Genomic DNA, 27,425 nt, shown 5'->3' with positions numbered 1-27,425 from the left:
AGTTGCTATAGCATTGAGGTAGATCTGCCCCGCCCCCACCCCACCCCGTTAACGGGGACAAAACCCGGATTTAAAACACTTGATGAGGATGATGATGATACAATGCATACATACATTACAGCTTTTAACAAATGTCTTCCAAATATCCTAGCCTTAAAGGCAATTTTTGTCTTTCGTGCCTGTGGGTTTATCTTTTAATATTAATACACATTAAGGCGGCGAGCTGGCAGAACCGTTACCGTGCCAAGCATAATGTTTAGCAGCATGTCGTCCGCCCTCACCTTCTGAGTTCAAATGCCGACTTGCTTTTCATTCTTTTGAGGTCGATAATTTCCCGCATATATGTATGTATGTGTACATTGTATGTGTGCGTGTGTAGTTGTGTTTGCGTGTGTATGTACGTGTGGTTACGCGAATGAGTGCGTGTGTGTTGGTGTCGGTACATAACTATGTGAGCTATAGTAGCAAACACACAATACACAGATTCATAAACACAGATCCACGCGCGCGGATGCGCACACACATGCACACACAATACACACGCACACACACATATACACACACACACACACTGACGTATACACGCGCCCGTGCTCACACACATCCATGTATACACACACCCGTACTAACACACATATACATGCAATTCAGATGACATGCATAAGCTAAAGGCGATCATTTTTTTTGTTCATTGACTTGTTAAAAATAGCAGCTAAATCTCTCTTAAATCATACATCATAAACCCTCTAGAAAGCAAGTGGATCCTCCATACTCTGTGTGTGAATAAAATAGGTGATGGTCATCGCTGGAACGCTTTTAATTGCATGTGTGCCGATCAGAGCTGACGTGGAACAAAACGACAAATATACAAATTCACACACACACACATTCACGTATACACACGCCCGTGTTCACACACACACGCGCGCGCGCACACACACAGATTCACATACAGGACACATATATAAACATATGCCTGTTCACACAGACACGAACATTATCCGGTATGTCAACATTTGACAATTGCTGATAACGTCACTCCCATTTTCTCTCATTCACCCTTTCTCTCTTTCCCTCCCGCGCTCTAACCCTTCCTCTCCCTTCTCTATCTTTCGCCACCCTTTCTTTCTCTTTCTCTCTCTTCCTCTCTCTCTCTCTCTCCCACTTTCTCTCTCTCTCTCTCTCCCTCTCTCTCTCTTTCTCTCTCTCTCTCCCACTTTTCTCCTACTTGGTGCTTACGTATGCGCGCACTACTGAACTTAAGCGTGGCCAACTGGTTAAGAAGTTTACGTTACTTTTATGAGATCCCGAGTTCGATCTCAATCCATTCCATCATAGTAAAATGTCTTTTACCAAAACGTCTGGGCCTCTTTAAGCGTTGAGAATGAAATTGCATGGATGGAAACTGTAAGGAAGTCCGTCAGATGGATTGTACTAGTAAATCAATTATCACAGACTGTGATATGCTCATTCAGCTCGATATCTGTGGAATACTCAACCATTTATACATTAATTTAATAAGTAAGGAGCTCAGTCACTCGATCAAACAAATTCTCAACGTCAAAAGCAATAAAGGATTCATCCTCATACGAAACAAATATGAATAGGTCGACGAAGAGATCGACAGACAGACAGACAGATAGATATATGTATACGCGCGCGCGCGCATACATACATGCAAATTGCGTATTTGGCGTGGGAGTCTATTCATCGAAAATACGATGAATACATTATTGGACATTCCATGTCCAATAAGGCTTGCACGACACCTCATTGAGTCCCTCCATCCTATTGACATGAATCAGAGACAAGCCGAAGCAGGATATGTTATGGAAATATGGGACGCCGAATCAGGAATGTGGGATCCCCGGGATTTCAAGTCTAAAATATCTAATGTAATTCCTTGCATATCCGATTTAAAATCAGAATGACCTTCTCCTAGTGACATGTGTTAACAAAAACTGAGGGGTACCTCACTCTCAGAAATCTCCTAGCAATCCGGACACCAAGAGCCCGTGCGATTGCTACACTGGCTTTATCCGACCTTTTGACAGGTCCCATTTTTAATTTTGCTGGTTTCTAGCAACCCTCCTCACAAGGCTAGCCCGGTAGGGATGCCGATTCAATCACCGACGTCCCGACCATGCAACAACTTTACTGGATTCCATGACACCTGTGGTACTTTTGAGAGACTTCACAACTGACCTGTCATCACACACACACACATACATGATGGCCGTCCATTAGTGGCCGAGTAAGACCATTGCTGACCTTCTGGAACATTGTGCGCTCTAGGACTAACTTATATTTTGCATTTGCGGCTCCGTTGGTGGCTAATGAACCATGCTCTTGACAAGCATACACGACTGCAAACATTGAGAACCAAGCTTTCCCCATTCACTACACTTTTGAGCAGCACGCTTAAGTTCTTCATGCAGAATACGTGCTCTCTCAAAAGTGTGGCGATGACAGGCATTGCTCTTCTAGTCAGTCTCCTGCATATCACAGGCCTTGAATGAGGACTTGGCACAGTCCTTAAATCGCAGCTTTGATTTCTGTCGGGGTCTCTTTCCAGTCACAAGTTCATACATACATACATACATACATACATACATACATACATACATACATACTGCTGTCTCCAGTTACACAGCAAATTGGTTCCGAAAAATCTCATGCAAATAGAAATTCTATAAAACTGAGCAGTTCTAACTCAGATACAAACTATCCAACATACTTATGCTGCAGCTCAGTCAAAGCCCAATGCTGGCTGTGTGTCTTTGCTGGAGATCCAGTGAATGTGCGACGTACTTACATTCTAATAGCACTCTCAAATCACAAAATAGATATTGTAGTTTAATGATATTTTATACGCATCCCCGGTTTCCGAGATTAAAAATTACTTATTCCAAGAATTCAAAACATGTCGCATAATAAATAAATGACTTTGGCTTTCCCACCTCACTTTCTATAAATAATAAATAGATAACTAAGCATGCTCTAACTCTCTAGCTTATTGATGTTCATAATCTGATTACAGGAGAGAAAAGAATGAACATTGCACATAAGAAACATTAGGTTATAAAATCTCTTCATACCTATAATTTGAAAGTCGTCCCAGTTTGTCTCTTATAAATTATTCATCCGTCTATTTTTCTCCGCCTATTCTCGGGAGGGTCGTGGAGGTAGTGTTCAGGCACTTCTTCCATAGAAGCAACCGTCATTACTCTTTCCCGATGGATTCCCAAGCGTGATTAACTGAGGCTATGGATATTATCCCCTCTTGGTCTACCATTTGATTTCCTGCTGGTTGGCTTAGCTTGAAGAATCTGTCAAGTGATTCTTTCCAACGGCATTCTAATCACATTCTAATCTTATAAATGATGATAAACTAATTCTACATGCACTCCCTTTGGGGTTCATCTTCTATCCAAAATATAGAGCTTTTCCCTACTATTTCCATACAGTTACTAGATATGTATGTACTTTAAATTTATGGAAGATCTTATAATCACGCTGGCTCTGATTTTTTTTTACTTCGCTTCTTTTAGCTCTGCTAACGGTTACTTCGTTTATATTGAACAAAGTTACAGTTTCTATCGAGGTCTTTCCATTTTGAAGTTGATGTCATAATTTAATTTTTATTTCTAGAAAAATCGATTTTTAGTTCCTTTGTTTTGATATATGAAACACTATTATTTAACGTCAAAAATATTTTTCAACACCATGTAAAGTATAAAACAAACACCAACAAATAAAACTTAAGTGCAATCTGTCACAGCAACTTAGACGTGAAATTAAAGTAGAATGAATGAAAATGAAATAAAAATAACGAAAAGAAAAAAGAAAAAAGAAAAAAGAAACGGAGAAAAACGGATAAGTATTTTTGTATGATAAACGTAAAGATAAAAAAATATATAAGAAAAACAACAGAAGCCAAAACCGTGTTAAAAGGGAAATAAATCGTGCAAACTGAGTACCGTGTAAACCGAGGGACAACTGAATATAGTTTCTCTCTCCCTTATTTCTCCTTCTTTATCTCTTCTCTCTCTCCCTCTCTCTTTATCTCTTCTATGTTATGTGTGTGTTTACATGCACACATACATACGCAGACACATTCACAAACTCATACATATACATACACCAACGTGTGTGTGTGCGTGTGTGACTGTGTGTGTGTGTGTTCGAATGTGAATGTGTATACGTGTACACATTTGTGTGTCGCGAAACGGTAAATGTATATGTTGTTGTTATTGGCACTCCGTCGCTGACGACGTCGAGGGTTCCAGTTGATCTGATCAAGAGAACAGCCTGCTCGTGAAATTAACGTGCAAGTGGCTGAGCACTCCACGGACACATGTACCCTTAACGTAGTTCTCGGGGATATTCAGCGTGACACAGTGTGACAAGGCTGACCCTTTGAATTACAGTCACAACAGAACCAGGAAGTAAGAGTGAGAGAAAGTTGTAGGGAAAGAGTACAGCAGGGTTCGCCACCATCCCCTGCCGGAGCCTCGTGGAGCTTTAGGTGTTTTCGCTCAGTAAACACTCACAACGCCCGGTCTGGGAATCGAAACCGCGATCCTATGACCGCAAGTCCGCTGCCCAAACTACTGGGCAATTGCGCCTCCACGTATTTATGTATAAGACTATATAAATATCCGTATGTGTGTCAGTCTGTATCTGCATATGTGCACATATGCGATTCTGTACATATGCAAATTTGTACGTGTATATGTAAGCGTCAAGCAACAGAGAGAGTGCTTGCTTTTATGTATGAAATATGCTGGTGTGTGCGTGTGTGTGTATTCGTCTACGTAGCATGTAAACGTTCTGAACGGGAAAAAAAATATACTCTTTACTCTTTACTTGTTTCAGTCTTTTGACTGTGGCCATGCTGGAGCACCGCCTTTAGTCGAGCAAATCGACCCTAGGACTTATTCTTTGGATGCCTAGTACTTATTCTATCGGTCTCTTTTGCCGAACCGCTAAGTTACGGGGACATAAACACACCAGCATCGGTTGTCAAGCGATGTTGGGGGAACAAACACAGACACACATACATATATATAAATGCATAAATACGACGGGCTTCTTTCAGTTTCCGTCTACCAAATCCACTCACAAGGCTTTGGTCGGCCCAAGGTGCCACACAGTGGGAATGAACCCGGAACCATGTGGTTGGTAAGCAAGCTACTTACCACACAGCTATATATATATATATATATATATATATAAGTACCAGTTAATCACTGGAGTCGAAGTAATCGACTTAATCCCATTGTCTGACTTTGTTTGTCCCCTCTATGTTCAGCCCCTTATGGGTAATAATGAAATAAAAATATGTATATATATATATATATATATATATATATATATATATATATATATATATATATGCGCGTGTGTCCGCCTGTCTACATGTCTGCGTGTGTGTGTGAATGAGTGTGCGTGTGTTGATCAGCAAAATGAGAAAGTGTGTTAAGTGACTTCGAGAGAGGGATTAAGAAGTGTGGAGAAAAAGAGGGAGAGAGGTAAGAGATTAGAAAGAGGTAGAAAGGAAGAAGAAATAAGTTTGTCAACAAGCGATCACAGGCACACGCGTACACACACATAAACACACAAACACACACACATAGCACTAGCAGCTGCGGGCGGAGTGGGAGGGAGAGAGAGAGAGAGAAACAAAGAAGGAGGCGAAAGACGAGAGGATGAAATAGCTGAATACAGTAAGCAAGCGAGCTAACTACCTTGTAGCAGGATCCAGCCTTATTGCGTACATACGCATCTAGCTTCAAAACTGCCTTCGTCCATATTTCCTAAAGGAATTGTCGCAGAAATAAAAGGAAAAAGAAATAAAGATATGAGGAAATAGAGAGGAAATAGTAGGAAAATAAATAGAAAAAACGAAATGAGTCCAAACGTTAACGTGAAATCCTGACGCAAAATACATCGTGTTTATTGTTTTTAAGAGTCGGACGAACTTTTCTATAGGCGCACATGTCGGGAGAAGACGGCCGTTATTTATGTACAATTTATGCAATCACGATAATTTGTTAAACAACCTCAGGAAATCGCTTGCTTCAAAGTTCGCTGGTATGTAGAAAAAAGATCCATCTATATAATAAATACATAAAAATATGTGAGTGTGAGGATGTGTGCGCGCATATATATATATATATTGCATGTGTGAGTGTGTATGTGCACGTTTGTATGTATGTACGTATTGTATTATTGTGTATGTGTGGATGGATATACAAAAGTGTATATATGTATATACGTGTGTGCGCGAGAGAGTTAGTATGTACATGTACGTGTGTATGCGCGTGCATGTATATATGTTTGGGTGCGCGTATATATGTATATGTAATTGTATGCGCTTGGGTGTGAATGTATATATATATATATATATATGTATATATATATATACATGTGTGTATGTAATTGTATGCGCATGTATATACATGTATGTTTAAATTCAAATTACGATAAACGTAAACAAACAAATGAAGTTTGCTTTTAGAACCGTTGAGATGTCTTAGAAAGTTAAAGAAGTGATTTTAAATTCTCAAACGCAGGATAATGCTAATAATATAGCCTGAACAGGATAAGCTACCCCTATTTTGCAGAAAAGGTGGTGTAGGCGGCCAGCTATGAGACTCGAACTCACACCTCCGTGATTACGCGTCGCGGTGCTCTAACAGATGTAGAACACCGCGACGCGTAATCACGGGGGTGTGAGTTCGAGTCTCATAGCTGGCCGCCTACACTTTTTTCTGCAAAATAGGGGTAGCTTATCCTGTTCAGGCTATATTTATGTTTGTTTTTGTGTTTGCTCGTATATATATATATGTGTGTGTGTGTGTGTGTGTGTGTGTGTGTGTGCGTTTGTGCGCACAGGAAAGCCTTTTTTTCTGTCGAGGGCTTATATGCCCCTTTATTAGACTATTTTCTTAAGTCAGTGCATGGTGATCGCCATAAGCTTTCAGCTAATATATAAATACCATTATTAATATTTACAGGATTGTAAATCACGGCGCCGTAATAAAAAAAAACCATTCGCACCGAAAGCATATATGTGTGTGTGTGTGTGTGTGTGTGTGTGTGTGTGTGTGTGTATGTGTGTGTCTTTGTGCAAGTATGTACATGAGAGAGAGAGAGAAAGAAAGAGAAGGGGAGAGAGAGAAAGATACTTGTTGAGGTTCCAGGCTTTGCTCTGTTAACCAATATGTAGAAGCATGTTTTTCCTTAACTGAAAGTTTTTATGCAATACATTTTGTATACAATTATTTTTGCAGTTATTGTTTTATTGTAATGTAAACACATGTGAAAAGCTGAGTGTTTTTCCAAGTTTCAGGGCTGGTGCTTTTTTGTTTTTTTAGTGTTGTTTTTTTTTTGTTTGTTTGTTTTTTTGTCATTTTACTTGCTTCCCTCATTGAACTGCGGCCTTGCTGGGGCACCGCCTTGAAGAGTTTTGGTCCAACAGATCGGTCCCAGTACTTTTTCTTTTAAGTCTGTTATTTATTCTATCGGTTTCTTTTGCCGAACAGTTAACTTACAAGAGAGTAAACAAACCAACACTGGCACACACACACACACACACACACACACACACACACACACACACACATACATACATACATACACACACACACACATACATACATACATACATATATATATATATATATATATATATATATATATATATATATATATATATATATAGTGAAGGCGCATGACTCAGTGGTTAGAGCGTCGAGATTATGATCATGAGGCTGTGAGTTCGAATCCCGGACCGAGCTGCGTGTTGTGTTCTTGAGCAAGACACTTTATTTCACGTTGCTCCAGTTCACTCAGCTGTAGAAATGAGTTGCGACGTCACAGGTGCCAAGCTGTATCGTCCTTTGCCTTTCTCTTGGATAACACTGGAGAGGGGAGACCGGTATGCATGGGCGACAGCTGGTCTTCCATAAACAACCTTGCCTGGACTTGTGGGTAACTTTCTAGGTGCAATCCCATGGTCAGTCATATATATATATATATATATATATATATATATATATATATATATATATATATATATATATATATATATATATATATATATATATATATATATATAATTATAGGAGTGGCTGTGTGGAAAGTAGCTTGCTTACCAACCACATGGTTCCGGGTTCAGAAGTCCGTCGTATATATAGATGTATGGGTGTGTATATGTTTTTGTGTCTGTGCTTGTGTGTCTCTGTCCTGCCAACATCGCTTGACAACCGATAGTGGTGTGTTTACGTCCCCGTAACTTAGCGGTTCGGCAAAAGAGACATAATTATTGTCTCTACTTCCAGTTGCATATTGTGAAGAAGGAAAACAAATGTTTGAAGAATATTAAGAAAATTTTGTTTTTTGTCTTTTTTTTTTTTACTTTCTCGTCAGGAAGGAAAGCGGTGCTATGACCTTTTGCAGGGCCTCCAAGACTGGTGGAAAAGAGGGAGAGAAGAAAGTATCCTCAAACCGGGAAATCGGGCCCGAATGCTTGCAATAGAGTAGACTCCGCTTAAGGCACCGAAGATGCCAGGTAGAGGTATTAAACCGAGCAACGGACTACAAGTCGTCTTTGCAGGTCATGGCAGAATTTTAACTCAGAATGCAATGAGCCGGAACAAATACTGCAAGGCATCCGGTCTGATGGATTGATACCTTTATATCGATTCCCATGAAGGTGGAGTTGCCTTCGGCGAAGTTTGAACACGGAGCTCAGAGAATCGGAGCAAATTCCGCAAAACATTCTGCCTGAGGCTGTAACGACTCTGGGAGTTTGCCACCTTTGTTATATTGACGGTAACATATTTCATGGCAGCTACAATACGAATAGATACCAGCCCAATACAGATGAAATGGGCTGATGTCTACTGAATGATGGTAAGCTCGGATATTCCCAAAATTCCCGAAGTCATTACTGATTTCTACAATCCTGTGAGAGTAAACTTTCAGTAGCAAAGATATCTTGAAAATCGTTTCACTTTTTAAAATTTTATTTTCAATTCTCCACACTCTGATAAACTCACAATTACTCCCAGCTGAATTAAAACTTTAGCAAACTTGGCGACTGAGACAGCTCTGTTAAGTGCCACTCTCGTGTCGGTAGAAAGATTAAGTTTTCTTTCTTATCTACAATTGTTGGTTTCTTGAGGCATTCTCTCAGCTCATTATGTACCCTTTCAGATGACAGGCAGAGTTTCCCTGAAACTAGTAAAGTGTAACTCCACTTATGTTGTTTGTGTAATCTCAGGTGCAATTTAGAGCCTCAAATACAAGTCTGTGAGACGCTGTACACTCATACTTTCAGTTTGGCCTGCTTTAGAACATCTGTCTGTGCTACACACGGGAGTGTCATTTGTGTGTAAGGTAGAGTGATAGCTAAAAAGGAGAATGAGCAGTTGTCATAAGTACGTAAAGTTACAACTGTCCTAGATGAGACCACCGTCATAACAATCTGTTAAGGGAACGAATCATTTATCAAGTACAGTTGATGAGCAAATTTGTACTTGTTTTGCTAAAAATATCAATGGAAACTTTATCTACCAGGCCAGATAGTATTAGTCTTTTTGAACCTGGTATAAACGTTATCTATATGGAACTGAGGGTAATTTATTTTAGTGAATGTACTGTTACTTTTTTTTTTTTTAATGTCATAGCTGGTTGCTTAAAGAATCTCTTGACAGAGAATTGCAGCTGCCGTTCGTACTGGAGCTAGCAGTCTTTATTGTTCAAGATCCTTGCTAACAATGGACTGTGCAGTATTTTCAATGACGATCAACGCTTTGTGGCACATGACATATGTAAACTCAAGATGTCTGTTTTCCTCTTGTTGCACTTAATATAATGTCTTTTGTCACGTTGTCCTGGCGACTACGCAAAAGTTGCTGAGGAGTGGATGGTAAACAAATAAAGAAAATGATAACAAAAAAACTCCTCATCTCGTATAGAAAAAATGAGACTACTCTTCCGTAGTATTATTCTAGGTACTGTACCAATCTACTACATATTTCCCAAAGGCATCTACTCCAGCAATCTTCGTGGTATGTTGCACAGACGTACCAAGCAAATGTTTTGGGGTCTTGAGAAGAGGATGGATTATAATTACAACACTGTACAGAATAGGTGATTAAAATTCTTCACTTAACAATCATATTTTCAGAAAGTCAGTAGGTGGTTTCAAATAGCAAAGGAGACAATAAAAACAGTTTCTTGTTTGACATTTAAATTTGACTGTATTTGTATCAAATAATGTTTACTTAAAATGTTTTACCAGCATCTGAGTCAATAATAATGCACACAAAATAAAGCGACAGTTTATTTTGGGAAGCTATCATGGCTATTAAAATTTCTATTTTAAGAAAAAACTACGTCTTCAGAAAGTTATGTAGTTTCAAATATCATTCATCCGTTGTTTGCGTTTAAAATTATTTAAACATTTTTTAAGGAATATATTCAGATTTTATACTTTATGCTGATAAAAGTAGAATACCTGAGTATAGATAGTTATAAAATCTAAAATATATCCAAATTTTATATGAGTACAAACGTGTATACATACACATTAACTTACATACATAGTGACATATACTCATAGTGACATACAGAGAAAACAGTCGACGATCCACCCTGGTGTCGTTTATTCGTTCGAAGCCCTAACTCTCCATGAATTTTTATATTTTTAAAATTTCTGGATGCTGTTGTCGTATGGAGTTTTCCTGTCTTCTCGTTGAAAGCTCAAAGCAGGTACTAATAAACAGTTGAGAACTGGGGAGGAATTAGACTTCCTTCTGTATTTTGTCCTGTACTTATCTCTGTGTTTACGTATTTTTCACTCGTTCGTGATATCCTGTATTTAATGTGTATCTTTTTTTTTTTCTATTTATCTTGTACTTCTGTCTCGTGTGTTTACGTTAAATCTCGCTGGTGACGCCCCGTACTTAACGTGTATTTTTAATCATTTATATTTGAACGCCACGCAGACTTTGTCAACAGTAAGTTTTTACATTTATATATGTGTGTGTGTGTGCGTGTGTGTAAGACAAGCTTCTTTCAGTTTTTGTCTAACAAATCCACTCACAAGTCTTTGGTCAACACGTGGCTGTAGTAGAAAACACTTGTCCAAGGTATCACGTAGTGGGACTGAACCCAGAACCATGTGACTGTGAAGCAAACATCTCACCACACAGCCACGCTTGCACCTTTAATATGGATGCTAGCATTTAACAAAAATTCGCTAACTGCCTTAGGTGCCTTAGCGTAGACGCGAACAGGCATAAATTCTATGGTTTAAAATATTTTTAAAATCACTTCTTCAGCTGTTTTTGTCCATAGGTCTGCTGGTTCAGCTCCTATCAGGTATTAACAATATAAACAACTCCAGCTGCTGTAAAACCTAAGTATAGTTACATTCCATTACGTAAATCCAGCGGTTTCGAACCCGGATCTTATGTTCTAGTTTGTGTATGTATATGTGGGATGCGGCTTGTTAGATGTGCACGCATGTGTGTGCGTGTGCTTGGTTGTGTTGATATGTATTATCTATGTGTTGAAGTGTGTATGTGTTTGTTTGTATGTATGTATGTATGAATGTGTGTATTTGTATATGAAATCCTGTGTATATGTGAGTGAATATGTGGGCTTATGTATTAGTATACATGCTTCTATGTGTGTACGTAACTGTTTATGTATGCGCATGACTACGAGTCTATGAGACTGCATGTGTGTGTGTGTTTGAGTTTATATATGTGCGCGTGCGCGAGCGCATGACAAGTGCATATTGGTCATATGTGTGCATGCGTGTGTCTGACTGTTTACGTATACGTGGTCTGATCAATAAGTATCCAGACTGTTGTAATAGTAACGAAACTAAAGCACACAGAGTAGAACCGCTTGGCAAAGATTGACCTTAAACTCTACTGTGTATGCGCACCAAGTTTTAACGTTCTAGCTCACTTCTGCTGTTTACAACAGTGCTTGGAAGAAAGGTGTGTAGCGTGTGATCGTCACATTGAACATGACAGAGAAAGCTGAGCAGAGAATCTGCATCAAAATTTGCTAAAGATTTGGTGATATCTGCTCAGAGACCGACTCAAACTTTTCAAAATGTTTTCATCGTTCTCAACACAATCAAGATCTTGTGCAACTGAAGCCCGAGTGTCTTTTTGATAGCTGAAAGCAGTTTCGGCACAAACTTGGCAGACACGCGTCTGAGTATCGAAACCGCGATCCTCCGACCGCGAGTCCGCTGCCCTAACATTTTAGTACTGGTTTCCGTCTTTTTTTTCAACTAAGAGTAGAATAAGAAAAAATCAATTAAAATGGAGAAAAAAAATTAAGCGAAATGTTTTGTAAATATTTTCATAGTCTTTGAATAGGTAAATATTTCCATAGTTTTCAGACAGTTTGTCTGTCTCTCTCTATTCCTTTGTGAATGCCTGAGTCCAGGTATTCACAATGGAATAGAGAGAAAGACTGTCTGAAAACTATGGAAATATTTACCTATTCAAAGACTACGAAAATATTTACAAAACATTTCACTTAACTTTTTTCTCCATTTTAATTGTTTTTTTCTTATTTTACTCTTAGTTGAAAAAGTCTAAAAGTCGGAAACCGAAATTAAAATGTACTTCATGATAAAATTATTTTATTATTTTCTACCTTGTCTTATTTTCCTTATATGTATGTATGTATGTATGTATGTATGTATGTATGTATGTATTAGAGTGGCTCAAAGAAACAAATTTGAGAAATGTTGAACTCTCATCCCATCGATTTGTGAGGCTTGACATATAAACACTTTACTTGAAATTTGAAGAAAATTCCATAGTATTTAGAGTTGCCACTTAGCGATTTAATATTTTGTTTCAGTATGAAGTAAAACTTAACGTAATAAATAGCTTGTAATCGAGATGTAGTACAAGTACTCCATTTGTCAATAAATGAAATAGTGCAGAGACCAAATCATCTGGAAAATGCGGCAGATATACTCACGTATATACGTATTCCATATGTCAGCCAAATGAGCTCCTCCTCGCCTTGTTTGCGTGAGGCTATGCTTCACTCCGCGCCGTAAGCCGTATTTCCTAATCAGTATTGTTATAGCTTTCGTCGTGTGTAGATGTGTCAGCGCTCCACTGCCGTAGTGTTTTAATTAAACATGTCTATTTTAATGAAAAGAAGTGAAAAAACAGATTTGACTTTATTGGATATATGACTGAAAAAATTCGTATTAAAAAAAATTCTCATCAATTGGAGATGTATTACGACGCCTTTTTTTTATCATAAGAAAACAGTAAAGGGAGCATCAGATATTGTGTATTCAGAAATAAATGAGAACTGGGACAACGCTAAGATACCAACCAAGGATACACAACAATATAGATACATTATTTACATTATTTATATTTGACGGATATTTGTCCTCATCTTGTTTGTTGTTACCACAACGTTCCTTTGTGAATGCCTGGACTCAGGCATTCTCTGCACTACGCCATATGCCCACGGGCATATAGCGTAGTGGTCAAGAGTGCGGGCTACTAACCCCAAGATTCCGAGTCCGATTCCAGACAGTGACCTTATTAATAATAATAATAATAATATCAAAAAATATACCTTAGGAATGAGAACCCTCGTTCAAAATTTCCCCAAGACACCTGATGAAAACTGGAGGGTATATCAACCGAAACGTTGTGTTAACAATGAAAAAGATGAGGGCAAATATACGTCAAAATGTAAATAATGTACATAATGTCTTATCTCTTAAATATAGAACTGTATTAACAATATAGATCACTTCAAAACGCAAAATCAAGGAGAAATCAGAATTAAATTGCATATGAAAGCAAATTTAAGGATTGCTTGGATGACTTATTTGGCATTGCTCATGCTGATGTAGTGAAAACGGTGTCAAACGAAGAAGATCGTTTATTTCTAAAAGTTCGGAGAGAAAAAGGAAGGAAGGTTATATGAGTGTTATTGACAGGAATTATGTTGCAGAGCAACAAAGGAAACGCAAACGGATAGAAGAAGAAGAGAAGAGAAGCAGATTCTTTGCAAGAAAGAGCAATCAGTAGTTACTTTGGAAAGTAGCAGTGATAACAGCAGTGGTGAATCTCATGATGAGCCACTAACCTGGATCATCCAAAGCTCCTCTCAGTAAAAGATCAAAAACACATGAACAAATAATGTCGGCTGATTTGGCAGTGGCTTTGGATAGAGCTAAAATAAGCGATCGCAGTGCAATGTTAATAGCATCTGCTACTGTTTCAGCCTCTGGAAAAGGTTTTCCAAATGCATACGTACATTACAAGTAATCTCTGCATATATATGTTTGCTTATATATATATATATATATATATATATATATATATATATATATATATATATATATATATATAATAGATTTAATCAAAAGATTAAATGTGGTACTTAAAATGCTTGAGGCACCAGAATTTGGTAGGATAAAAACCAAAACCAAAAACAAAATCAAGAGATTTGGTGAATAAAATTTGAAGTTAAGCAACAAAAATTGAATTTTTGTTGCTTAACTTTATATATATATATATATATATATATATATATATAACCATAATATATCGGTCTTGTGGCACTACCAAAATGTTGTTCAATCATATTGAAAATTCACTAAGAACGTTTTTATACCTAACCTCATAATCTGCAGTGGTGAAATCTAAAGCATAAAGAAATGTAAAAGTCACCCTTATAAAATGGGCCACCCTAATGCCTATATATATATATATATATATACATATTATATAGATAGATAGATAGATAGCTATCGATTTCTCACTTAGATATTGATTTCTCCTTAAGGATTTTTGAAGTAACACTTGATAGTGGATCTGGGATTCAACTGCATCAGACCAGTGTTTGAATGCAGAATTTTCTCATACGATTTTTTTTCTGACGGTGACAACCAAGAACCTTTTTATTCTAACCGCGTGGTTGATTAGGAGGAGGAGGAGGAGGAGGAGGAGGAGGAGGAGGAGGATATTGTTTTTGTTGTTTCCTTTATTCCTTTTCATTAAATACACACAAAAGACTACCCACTTCTCAACTGCATCAGAAGATAAAGTGAAGTACAGTTGCAATTATTGTCGTTGCGTTTTGTTATTGTTCAACCCTATATCCTGCACTAATTGGGAAGACCTATAACGAAAAAGCTTCCCGCTGTGACATTCCAGTTTTCTATTCAGGCATAGATTATCTAGGATTGCATTTTTATATCCTTCCTGAAGTCGGTGAACTGGTAGAATCGTTAGCACGTCTCCTGTATGTTTAGCTCCTTGTGGGCAATAAAGAAATAAGGATCGTTAGCACGCTGGACAAAATGATAAACGGCATTTTATTCGTTGCTACATTCTGAGTTCAAATTCCGCCGATAAATTAAGTCCCAGCGAATCACTGGGTTCGATGTAATCAACTAGTCCCCTCCCCTCAAATTTCAGGCCTTGCACCTACAGTAGAAAGGATTATTATGTCCTTGCTAAATGATAGTCACATCACGTAATCTGATGTAACTCCGCCACGTGACCCATGTATGCCCTCAGCAGAGTTCGCTTTGTTGTAAGCATTCGGACGAATTCCCCGGTCGTAGGGTTTCCATACTGTCTCAACTCACTTTCACCCACCGCTCTTCACCAAGAGTTAGAGCTAAGCCCACTGGTCAAACACTTTCTTTTCTCTCGCATCTGTAAATTCCTGCCTGATCTGGACCAACTACATCACCCATTACAAACATACAAACTATATACCCTATTCTTCTCTGAGAAGCAAATCTCTCAAACTTTATCGACAGTACATCATTGCTATTCAAAGCAAACTGTTTACTCAGCCTCCACACTCTGTTTTGTCTGTGCATACGTAGATTCCTGGTCACTTGCCTTTCCCGTTTGGTCATCAACAACAAAGGCTGTCAGTTACTCTGATTCAAAGCCTCTTTCACTCACTCCTTCATTTACATCTGCTTCTTCTACCGCCCTCCGAATTTCTTCGACCACCAATAAGTCTTCGGTTATATCTTCTCCTGCTTCGAAAACATCTTTCTCCTGCTTCGAAAATATTCATCTCATCTTACTTCTTTCCGAAGCTATCTTCTTAAATAACTTCAACGTTCACAAACCTCCTTGGTTCTCATACTCATCCATATTGGTATTGTCGGTCCAGCAACCGAAAAATTTGCAATCCTCAACATATTTCATCCCTAATACGCTTATCTGACCGACACACAGACCTCGCTCTAATCTTGAAACCCAACTTCTACCACACCGTACAGTATATGTATCTACGCTTATGGTGGGAGGGTCGTCCAAACACTACCTTAGTGTTACTACTTTGCACACATACACATATTACACAACCTCCCCGCTACTGGAGACATAACAAGTCAATAGCGTTACAAGTCAATAGCGTTACAAGTCAATAGTGTTACAAGTCAATTGATTTGTCAAGGCTCCGTCAGTTTTATGCTGAATATCCCTATCCATCTATCTGATACTCCTCACTGATCAGTAACAGTTAGGGGTGATATGACAATGTCGAACTTCTGAAATTTTCACCCTGAACATGTTTTTTCTGCATGTATCAATTTATAACAGTTTAAGCGGGTTGCTAAATTACATTACTTTTGAATGATCAGCAAAGGATATAGGTACCGCTGCTTCATCTAGATGTAAGAAATAAAAATAAATCACGACAGGTTGCGATGTGTGATAAGTTTGGCTGTTATTTCTGGCAGAGATAGTGACTAATTGAGGCTCACACATTGAATCAATATACCACCAGTCAGTTAATTGAATTCCATTAAGGCGTATGCATTTGTGTTATAAATAAGAGAAATTATTAATATGTAATATAAATAACTGGTGTTTAATTGACAATTTTTATTCTCTGTTATAGGTTGCTACCCGAGTAACGGATGTATACATTGTAACTGTTTGCTTTGAGGATAATTGAAAACGGAGCATTTTCCACTCTTTAAAGGAGTAATACATAATTAAGAAAAGAGAGTAAGACGTACAACGTGGGGATTTATTTACAAAAGAAGACAGAATAAAAAATAACTAAAGGATTAATATTAGAAATCAAGTGAGTCCTTTTAATTTATACACACCCATAAAATATAACTGAAACGTAGTACAGTTGTGTACATTTGTGTGTGTGTGTGTGTGTTTTTGTATGTGTGTAGTTCTCATAATATCCAATACTCCGAGTTTCATATTTCCGTTCTTTAAGCTAGTAATCCAAACGTATTTTCTCTAGAATTATTTGTTGTTTGAATGTATTTGAAAATACTATACAAAACTGATTAATGTTGCTAGCGTGTGTGTGATGTGCGTGTAGAGATGTATATGTTGGACAGTTTTTCTATTAGACACCGTATTAAAAATACAACTTTCTTATTCCATATTAACCAAGAATTCTTTTTCATATCGCGTCCGATGAGTTCCTTGTAATTTGTTTAAAACAGTAAACTTTCTAAATGTCATCATAAGTTCTACACTTCCGTAATCTTATCTTCAGTACGAAATGATGTTGGGACGTTCTGCGGCTTCTGTTGTAAGTAGAGCCAATGTCATTGATACAAACATCACCACCGAATTTTGGAATTTTACCGTAAATTGTGTTTATACTTGCGATTTGTGTATGTTGTGTCTTTGTTTATTCAAGTATTTCGCTGCATTGTATTGCTGCTATCATTAATCGGTTATTTTTCTAGGGAACTCTCTCAAGACACGTTGTCCACTAATGTTTTCCTGTATAGTTTTGTTTTTATTGTGGTACAATGTATAGTAATTGCTTTGTGTTGTAAGTATATGGTGCACCAGAAAATGATTGACTTATTTGTATAACAGATGAAGTCGTAAAGTTTATGACTTTCACGTCTGTGGTCAAATTTATAAAACACATTGTCCATAGGTTTAAAATGCCTGTGGTTTGTTGTTAACAAGGTTTATAATTTTATTGTTTTTGTACCATGTTATGGTTGTTAGTTAATGTGTTTAACATTCTGTTTCATGGACTTTTTGTGTTCGTCAATTTAATAGTCAGAAATGTACATAACTGACATAAAACACTTTATGTAGAATATCTATATTTTAATTGTTGTAGTACCTGCATTTTCTGTATGGGTCTATGCATATATAAGCGTCTCCCTATCCATCTATCTATCTATATGTCTATTTATTGGAATGGCCATTGTTGATTTCTATTTATTTTATTTTGCGAGCTTCTTTATCTAGTAGTTCGTTTTGGAAGGAGAATCTAACTGTTCTTCAAATTAACATGTTGCATTTATGTTGACATTTGTTGTTACCATGTAACTATATTCGTGCTTTTATAAACTAACGTGATTGTAAGCAGATGTGTGCAGAAGGATGCATCTGGATGCTTACTTCTAGAAATGTAGTTATCTAATTGTTAGCAATTTTATTTGTATTATCCTGAATATTAAACGGAACTGGTGTTTAAGTTTTCCTTTAAATTCACTACTTTTTCTGGTTTGTTTATTACGACGCTTACAGCGTCTACATTCCTTGGTGCATTTCACCACTTGGAACCACTTTATCATAGCCACTTAGAGTGTCACGAATGGGAACACAGATGGCTACATCTTTTTTGTTTAGATAATTTGCTGTGTGAACAACAAACAGAAAGCTAATTTCGTTGTACAGAGGGAATAATTTCGATGCAACGTAAACAGGTGTTTGCGTAAATGTTTGAATACCATTTCTACTGTTTTAATGTTTCTGCTACAGCAATGTTCGTAAGTAAAATTTCTACATATAAGATGGGGACATTGCCTATTCTCCAACGATATTTTGGTACCATTCGGACTACCGTATGCTGTATCTTTAACGTATCCTTTCTTGACTGTATTGTTTGATAATGTTAACTAACAATATAATTATGTAGAATATAATGGACATGAAAATGTTGTTCTGCTTTTATTTATATTGTTCCATGGATAAGTGATAGAGTAAATTCTCATTAAATGCAGACGAAATGAGGGACTCGTATTCATGCATTTATCGTTGTAATTATTGCATTCACTCTAGTTTTTAATTAAGTGATATTATCTCTCAGAACCTTCATCAATCTATCAGAAAGATAATCGCACACAATTAAATGTTAAACTGAAGAAACTAATTTCAACGATAGATACACAAATGCAAACCTCTTTTCCCCGCATATTGTTGCCTCTCTCTTTCTTTCTCTGTCTCTCTCTCACACTCACACACTCACTCATTCATTCACTCACTCTCTCTATCTATCTATCTATTTGTTTATCTTTCTCTCTCTCCTTCTGTATCTATCTATTTACACACACACACACACACACACACACACACACACACACACACACACACATATACACATATACATATATATATATATATATATATATATATATATAGAAAGTGAGAGATAGAGGGAAGATAAATAGATGTGTATGTTTATATTATGTATATATATATATATATATATATATATATATATATATATATATATATATATATGCTAAGAAAATAGACAAGAATTCGTATGTCTTTTAGGTGCAGGAGTGGCTGTGTGGAGAGTAGCTTGCTTACCAACCACATGGTTCCGGGTTCATTCCCACTGCGTGGCACCTTGGGCAAGTGTCTTCTACTATAGCCTCGGGCCGACCAAAGCCTTGTGAGTGGATTTGGTAGACGGAAAATGAAAGAAGCCTGTCGTATATATGTATATATATATATATGTGTGTCTGTGTTTGTCTCCCCAACATCGCTTGACAACCGATGGTGGTGTGTTTACGTCCCCGTAACTTAGCGGTTCGGCAAAAGAGACCGATAGAATATGTACTAGGCATCCAAAGAATAAGTCCTGGGGTCGATTTACTCGACTAAAGGCGGTGCTCCAGCATGGCCGCAGTCAAATGACTGAAACGAGTAAAAAAGTATATATAAACTCTTTATTTTCTCCTTTTTTCTTTCTGTGTTCCTTTCTGTGGAAGAGCGTAGGCTCGAAACGTTAAAGACTTTTTCAATTCCCGAGCGTTAAACTAATACATTTGTCTGTTGTCTACACCGCTTGTCTTCGTCTTGTTTTTTTTTTGTTTCTTTTTGGGGGGGGGTGAATTCTCCCTATAAATACACACACACACACACACACACACACACACACACGCACACACATACATACATACATACATACATACATACATACATACACATATATATAGCAAGTAACTTCTCTTTGGATCGGCATTATTCTCAGATTTGTCTGTACATGACTTCCTATCCTCGAGGACACGCCTGGTGAAATACTCGCTCTTCCAAAACAAACAAACGGTGGAACATGTTCGCAGCTCATGCAAAGTGGCATCAAGCCAAGAGTAGTACAACCAAGTGCTTAAAGCTATAGTACATGCGATTTGTATTGCAAGAGGAACGGCTACGTCACCAGAAGCTCTAATAATGTTCCATGTATGCCTGCATGTATGCACAAAAACACTGATACGTATATTGTAAGTAAGACTAATGGTGACCATCGATCGTCTGTTCGTTAATCAAAACTGATACCGGACATAAACAAAAGAAGATCTCCACCCAAAATGATAACGTCTATTACATTTCCAGAACACATTCGGAACACACACACACACATACACAAAGTCATGTCCTCCCTTTTGTTGCTGGGGCTCTTGTGATGGTGGTTATGGTGGTAGGTACAATGGCGTTGTTCGTCGTCGCTGATGTTTTTCTCGTTGTGCTCGCTATACTTGTTGAGAGTAGTTGATGCGGTGTTTGCTATTATTGATGTAGTTATGGTTATTTGTGTTGCTGTGGTTATTGCTGATCATGATTTTGATGTTGTGGTTATTTTTGATGGGGAGAAGGGGTTAATGTTGTTGTTGTTGTTGATAGTACCGCTGCTGTCGTTGTTGTTGTCAGCGTCGGTTGCATTGATGAGCTTTTATTTGCTTGGATCGTGTCTTAGTTGTTATGGTTGATGTTCTTGTTCTCGCTCTTGTTGTTGATGATGATGGCGGTAGCGTTGCCGACGGTAGTTCGCAGTGTTGCTGTTAGTATCGATGTTTGTGCTGTTGTTGGTGGTGACGGTGTGGTTAATCTCTTGTCAATGTAGTGGTGGTGGTGGTGGTGGTAGTAGCCAGCACTGGATTAACCATTGCGCAAAATAAGCACAAGGGCAACAATGGAAGCGGGTGGCACCACAGAGATGGTAAATGGTTTACGGCATAAAAGAAATCACTTTAAACTTATTGAAACAATAGTCAAAGCGATTTATACAAATGGAAATATAATTTCGAAGTATTCTTGGTGTCATAGTGAGGATCTGATCAAAGACTTTGTAATGAACAAAAAAATAGGAAAGTTTTCAGATAAAGTGGAAATATACAAAAATTAACATCATTTTCTATCTTACTATTTTGTTTCATTTTCAAAAATAAGGATTTAATTTATGGTTTATTATCGTGTATATTTTGAATTACATATATATGGCGGCACCAAAATCTTTTAAGTGCTTAGGGCCTGGTAGTAGTAGTAGTAGTAGTAGTAGTAGTAGTAGTAGCGTCCCTGTTGTGTTGCTGCTGCTGCTGCCGCTGCTGCTGCTAGCGGTAATGGTTAAAGTGGTGGTAGCAATAGTTGTTGTTTGTGCTGTTTTTTGGGGGGTTTTTTTTTTTTGATATAGTGGTTATTGGTATTGTTGGTGTTGTGGTTGTTGCGATTGTTTATCTCCTGTCCAAGTCTAATTTGGTCACACAGTCCAATAACCAAAGACTTTGCAGAGGTCAAAATACGTCCGCAATCTCCAGTGACCTTTTAATTTTAAAACAGCAGATCTTGATTTGACGAGCATTTGTCAACTTATTTCAAGCAGATTAAGAAACGACGTTCAGCTACCCCACGGTTGTTGTTGTTGTTCATCGTATGATATTTAATCTTCTTGTGTGTTTTTGTTGTTGTGGTGGTGGTCGTCGTCGTCGCCGTTATGATGATGATGGTGGTGGTAATCGTGATGATGCAGTAACTTCAGCGTGAGAAACCTATGACAAAGCAAATTTCTTTTTTTTTTTTTTTTCGCTTTTGTTTTTCTTTATTATATACTTCCCCCGAAACATTAAGACATTTCCTCTTACCAACCATCACCTCTCTTTATACCAAAACCACCAATAAAAAAAGCAACAGCGCTAAGACTGCCATTGACGACGTCACTACGACCAAGCAACTATGACATCTACATAATAACGCATTAGCAATCGCTTCGCTGATTTGCACTTACCTGTGTGGGTAAAACACGTTTATGTTACATATAAGTTACATACATTTTTCGGTTTTTATCTTTTATTTATTTGTTTCAGTCATTAGTGTGGCCATGCTGGAGCACCGCCGTGAAGAGTTTTTAGTCGAATGAATCGAGCCCAGTACTTTTTCTTTTATTATTATTTTAAACTTGGTACTTACTTTATCGGTCTCTTTTGCCGAACCGCCGCTACCATATTGGAGACGTAAACACACCAGCACCGGTTGTCAAGCTGTGGGGGAGGACAAAGACAAGTACAAATATCACATACACGCATGCGACGCGCGGGTGCGCTTGCGCGCACACACACACACACACACGCCCGAGTTATATGTTGTATTTAATGAAGAGACAAGGCAATGACCACGACGTTTTGCAAGGCTCCCGACCTTGATGGCAATAAGCTATCTTCGAATCGCAAGCTAAAGGCTGTGGTGAAGGCACGCGTGAGCGAGTGTATGTGTGTGCCTGTGTGTATGTGCGTGTCTGCGTGTGTGTACGTGTTGCATGTATGCGTATGTATGTTTATAGATAGATAGGTAGAGAGGTAGATAGATAGATAAAGAGAGAGATAGAGAGAGAGAGAGGTAGATAGATAGAGAGAGAGAGAGGTAGATAGATAGAGAGAGAGATAGATAGACAGATAGAGAGGGGGTAGATAGAGAGATAGAGAGGGAGGTAGATAGAGAGATAGATAGATAGGCAAGCAGACAGACAGGCCGACACACATGCAGGCAGTCGGACAAATAGACAAATACACATCTGTACAATTCTTACATAAAAGTATTAGTAGACATGAATGAAGTGTATACTGTAGCCGGAGTACGTACCTGTGAAAGACGTTGAGTTGGATATGTTATTACGAGAGATGAACTGCATGTCCTTATAGCATAACTTAGAAATCGTGTTTTCCCTTAAAAATTACATGTATACCTGAAGATAAGTTATGGATGAATGCCCAAGTGGAATTTTAGAAAGATTAATGCTATGTCAGTATGCTAAATGCAGTGTTTGGTTAGTCGTGACCATTCGCCGCCTGCTTTTGTTTGCCATGTTTTATTTGCCATGTTTTTATCTGATCACTGCTGCTACTGGTTGTCGCTTACGACCCTAAAAATATACGTCTGTATACATAAGGATATGTGTGTTTGTGTTTGTACTTCTGTGCATATGTGTTTGAGTGTATGTGTGTATATCTATCTATTTGTGTGTGTGTGTGTGTACGCACCATTGTGTTTGCCTGTGTATGTAATTATACACCTCTGTATGCGAACGTCTGCATACGATTTATATCTTATATAATTGTTTGCAGTTGTTTTGAACATCATAAGCACACACTCACCGGCAATGCCTACGCACGCGCGCGCACACATATTCGTAGACTCCCACATACTCATGCATACTCATGCACATACATACACATGCACACATAACACGAACGCACACACCATTGCATATGCATAGACACAGATACACATGCTTACAAGCCTGCGCACGCGTACACATTCTCATACATACATACACTCATACTTACACACACACACACACACACACACACACACATGCATACAAATATTTATGCGCCCGCTTGTACACACATGGACTACAAAGGACAGCTACCCGTGCTATGTCTCAGCTTTCTGAAATACCAACGGAACCAAACACCATCGTAGCAACCGATATATTTTGAAGATTCTCCGAGACTTTGGTCTAAACTGAGCTACGCAATTAAGAATGAATAAGAGAAATGGGGAGTGCTGTAAGATCATCAAAACTCCCTTCCTTACTCTGTCAAACGTAATCTTTATTCACGCTGTTTTAAATTAATCACACGTTATCTCATAGCTTCAAGGTGGTCTCTCGTTTATTTTTAGAATTACATTATAGACTGTGTGAGACACCGGATTTGACTGGTTTGAATATAATACAGGTAGAATATTTAGGCCACATGCGGCCAGGTTACATGCTAAAGGATTAAACTGTCAGGGAAAAAATTTTATAGAGCAGCAAGTTTAGTATTTAAAAAGCCGACATATTTATAATTTCTTTTCAAAATATTTACGAAACTTAACCAAAAGTTCCGGTCAGACTTTTAATATAAAATTATATAAATGTATTTCTTTCGGACATCCTGGATCAACAAACTCCATCATCTAATCGCTGATCAATCAGAAATGTTAGATATGCAGAAAAAAAATTTAGAACCATCTCTTGGCTGAGTGGTTGAGAAGCCAGAGAATCGGCTAAAGCAGGGGTCACCAAAGGAGGTTCGAAGGACTCCCTAGGGGTCGGCGAGGAATTACAGAGGGTCAATGATAGCCAAGGGGTCGAATGGGGGTCGGCGTGCGAAAGACCAGCTCACCCAGATGAATTGCTTGAAATACTTAGTCGGCGCCATGAAACGTGGGAAAACGTGATAAATTTTCACTGGAGCGAGAAGTCTGTTGCTAACATTCGAGACCTGATGTCGTAATTTGTATTGTAATCGAAGATTGAGAGGCGTGATAAGGGGGGGGGGGGCGAAATGTTCAGTGTTTGCTTATGGAAATGACCAGGTCTGCTAGGGGAGATAAGATATTAAATACATATCTCATAAATGTTTTTGCCAGCATCAGTTACCCATACGCATTTAAGATATGGTACGGTAGGGTAAGGTATTAAGGTATTTTAAATGAGGAGGGTGGTCGATGCGGATGGAGAAGTGACTAAAGGGTGTCGAGGGTCGAAAGAGTTTGGCGACCCTTGAGCTAAGGGCACCTGTGTGTATATATATATATATATATATATGCATATATATATATATATATATGCATATATATATATATATATATATATATATATATATATATATGCAGATATCTGTGTATATATATACGTGTGTGTGTGTGTGTGTGTGTGTGTGTGTGTGTGTGTGTGTGTGTGTGTGTGTGTGTGTGTGTGTGTGTGTGTGTGTGTGTGTGTGTGTGTGTGTGTGTGTGTGTGTGTGTTTACGCACATATTTAGTAAAATAAAGAAATAAGTCAGCCACGCATAAATAAATTCAGTCCGCTTCGGACCACGCTTGTGGACAAATCCTGGATGAAGATACATAGCAGAATATTGTGAGTTGCATAATGCAACTGCACATATTCTCTGCAGTAGGAACACGCGTCGGTTATTTTAACTAATTATGCGATATAATTAGCAGTTGAATTAAAAGAAAAATTGGAAGATGTACCAGTTTCCGTACTTTTTGTAATTGTTTTGGGTTATATATATATATATATATATATATATATATGTGTGTGTGTGTGTGTGTGTGTGTGTGTGTGTGTGTGCGCGTGTGTGTGTCTATGGAGAGAGAGAGAGAGAGAGGGAGGAGATAAACAGACAGGTAGGCGGGAAGATAGATAGATACATACATACACACACACATACATGGTTATTCAACACAATGATAATTTGTATAAATGTTTGTTAGTCGAGTGATTCGTAAAGCTTCTTCGTGTAACTTTCTAACAAAATATTTATTTATTCATATAAATATATACATACATACATACATACATTATATATATATATATATATATATATATATATATATATATATATATATATATACATGTGTGTATGTATACATGTAATCGTGCGTGTTTATGTGTACATTTGTTTACGTGCGCGTATGAGTGTGTGTGTGTGTGTGTGTGTGTGTGTGTGTGTGTGTGTGTGTGTGTGTGTGTGTGTGTGTGTGTGTGTGTGTGTGGTAACCAAGTTAATAGACCCATCCTTAAAGAGTTCGTCCAACCTTGCTTGACAGCTGAACAAATGTAGGAAGCGATAACACGGAATACAGTATTCAGATATGCAACTAATCAGTTCCATTCTATCTTCATCTCGGATATAAACATAAAATCCTCTTAAAACAGCTTGTTGTTGCCTTATTCACTGACAAAACAAGGAAGTTATACGAGCAAAACTTAATTCCATAAAACAAGAAATACATACATCCGGGAGAGAAGCACAGCCTAAGATGTAGAGCAGTTGATATTATAACGGGGATCGGTTTATGGGGTTACCCTGGGTTTCTCGCTCATAAGGGGTTTCCCCCTCCATACATACATATATATATATATATATATATATATATATATATATATATATATATATATATATATATATATATATACATATATATATATTAAGGGCATTACTATACATAGATGCTTCACGCTAGGAGGGACTCTTAAAGTCAAAACTACCATAATGTGTTTATTATGGTAGTTTTGACTTTGAGTCCCTCCTAGCGTGAGGCATCTACGTATAGTAATGCCCTTAATATAAATAAATATATTTATAGGGAATAATTAATTTTTTTCCTTATCAGGTTTTCTTCCTGCTAACTACTTGATAAATTCTTAAAATTATTTTATCCTATATTTCAACTATATATGGAGAATTCACAAAAAAGAAACAAAAGACGAAGACAGGTGGTGTAAACAACATACAGATGTATTGGCTTAACGCTCGGGAAGTGAAAAAGTCATAAGGGATGGTCATATTTTTGCTAATTAAACGCATGCACTACATACTTGTCTTCACTTCAGTTCTGTTATTATTAATATTATTATTTGAGTGTCCTTTGTGTAAGCTCTTTCGTCTCATATCTCGTGACCTCTTCAACGAATCCTGTTCTCACGTCTCCTCTTGTTCTGTATAGTCCATTTTCTCTCTCTCTCTCTCTCTATAATATATATATATATATATATATATATGTCTATCTCTCTTTCTCTCCTCTCTCTCTCTAATATATATATATATATTTCCTTTTTGGACCCTCTCCTTCTAGCTCATATAAGCTAGTTATGTTTATTTATCATTCACTCTACCCTGAATTGTGGCACAATATGGACAGATTTCGGAATACCGATGAACTTTTATGTAAATGTATCAACTTAAAGGATAAACATATTACAATGGATAATACCAAGTAGACTCCCCCTTTTTCTCTCTCGTGTTTCTCTCTCTTTTGCTTTTTTCTTGGTGACTTCTTCTTTGTGATATAATGCTTGGGAAAGAAT

General features: G+C 37.6%; 1 protein-coding gene across 7 annotated transcripts in view; it reads left to right on the top strand.

The window, feature by feature from the left end:
• Window positions 1-5,667: 5,667 nt before the first annotated feature.
• LOC106870351 (uncharacterized) overlaps window positions 5,668-27,425 on the top strand; it is a 313,371-nt gene continuing 291,613 nt past the window's right edge. For 2 of the 7 annotated variants that reach the window (XM_089353579.1, XM_089353581.1), the window contains exons 1-2: window positions 5,668-6,096; window positions 16,960-17,148. The gene's annotated coding sequence lies outside the window, so the exon portion shown is untranslated. Of the gene's footprint in view, window positions 6,097-8,436; window positions 11,034-16,959; window positions 17,149-18,656; window positions 18,827-27,425 lie in introns of those variants that run through there. The other 5 variants (XM_089353583.1, XM_089353582.1, XM_089353580.1 and 2 more) reach the window with 5 other exon arrangements.

The sequence above is a fragment of the Octopus bimaculoides genome, chromosome 6 (genome assembly GCF_046866305.1).
Source record: "Octopus bimaculoides isolate indiv1 chromosome 6, ASM4686630v1, whole genome shotgun sequence".
Classification (NCBI taxonomy): Eukaryota; Metazoa; Mollusca; class Cephalopoda; order Octopoda; family Octopodidae; genus Octopus; species Octopus bimaculoides.
Note: the sequence above shows the minus strand (reverse complement) of the source record. Positions and strands in the feature narration are given on the sequence as shown.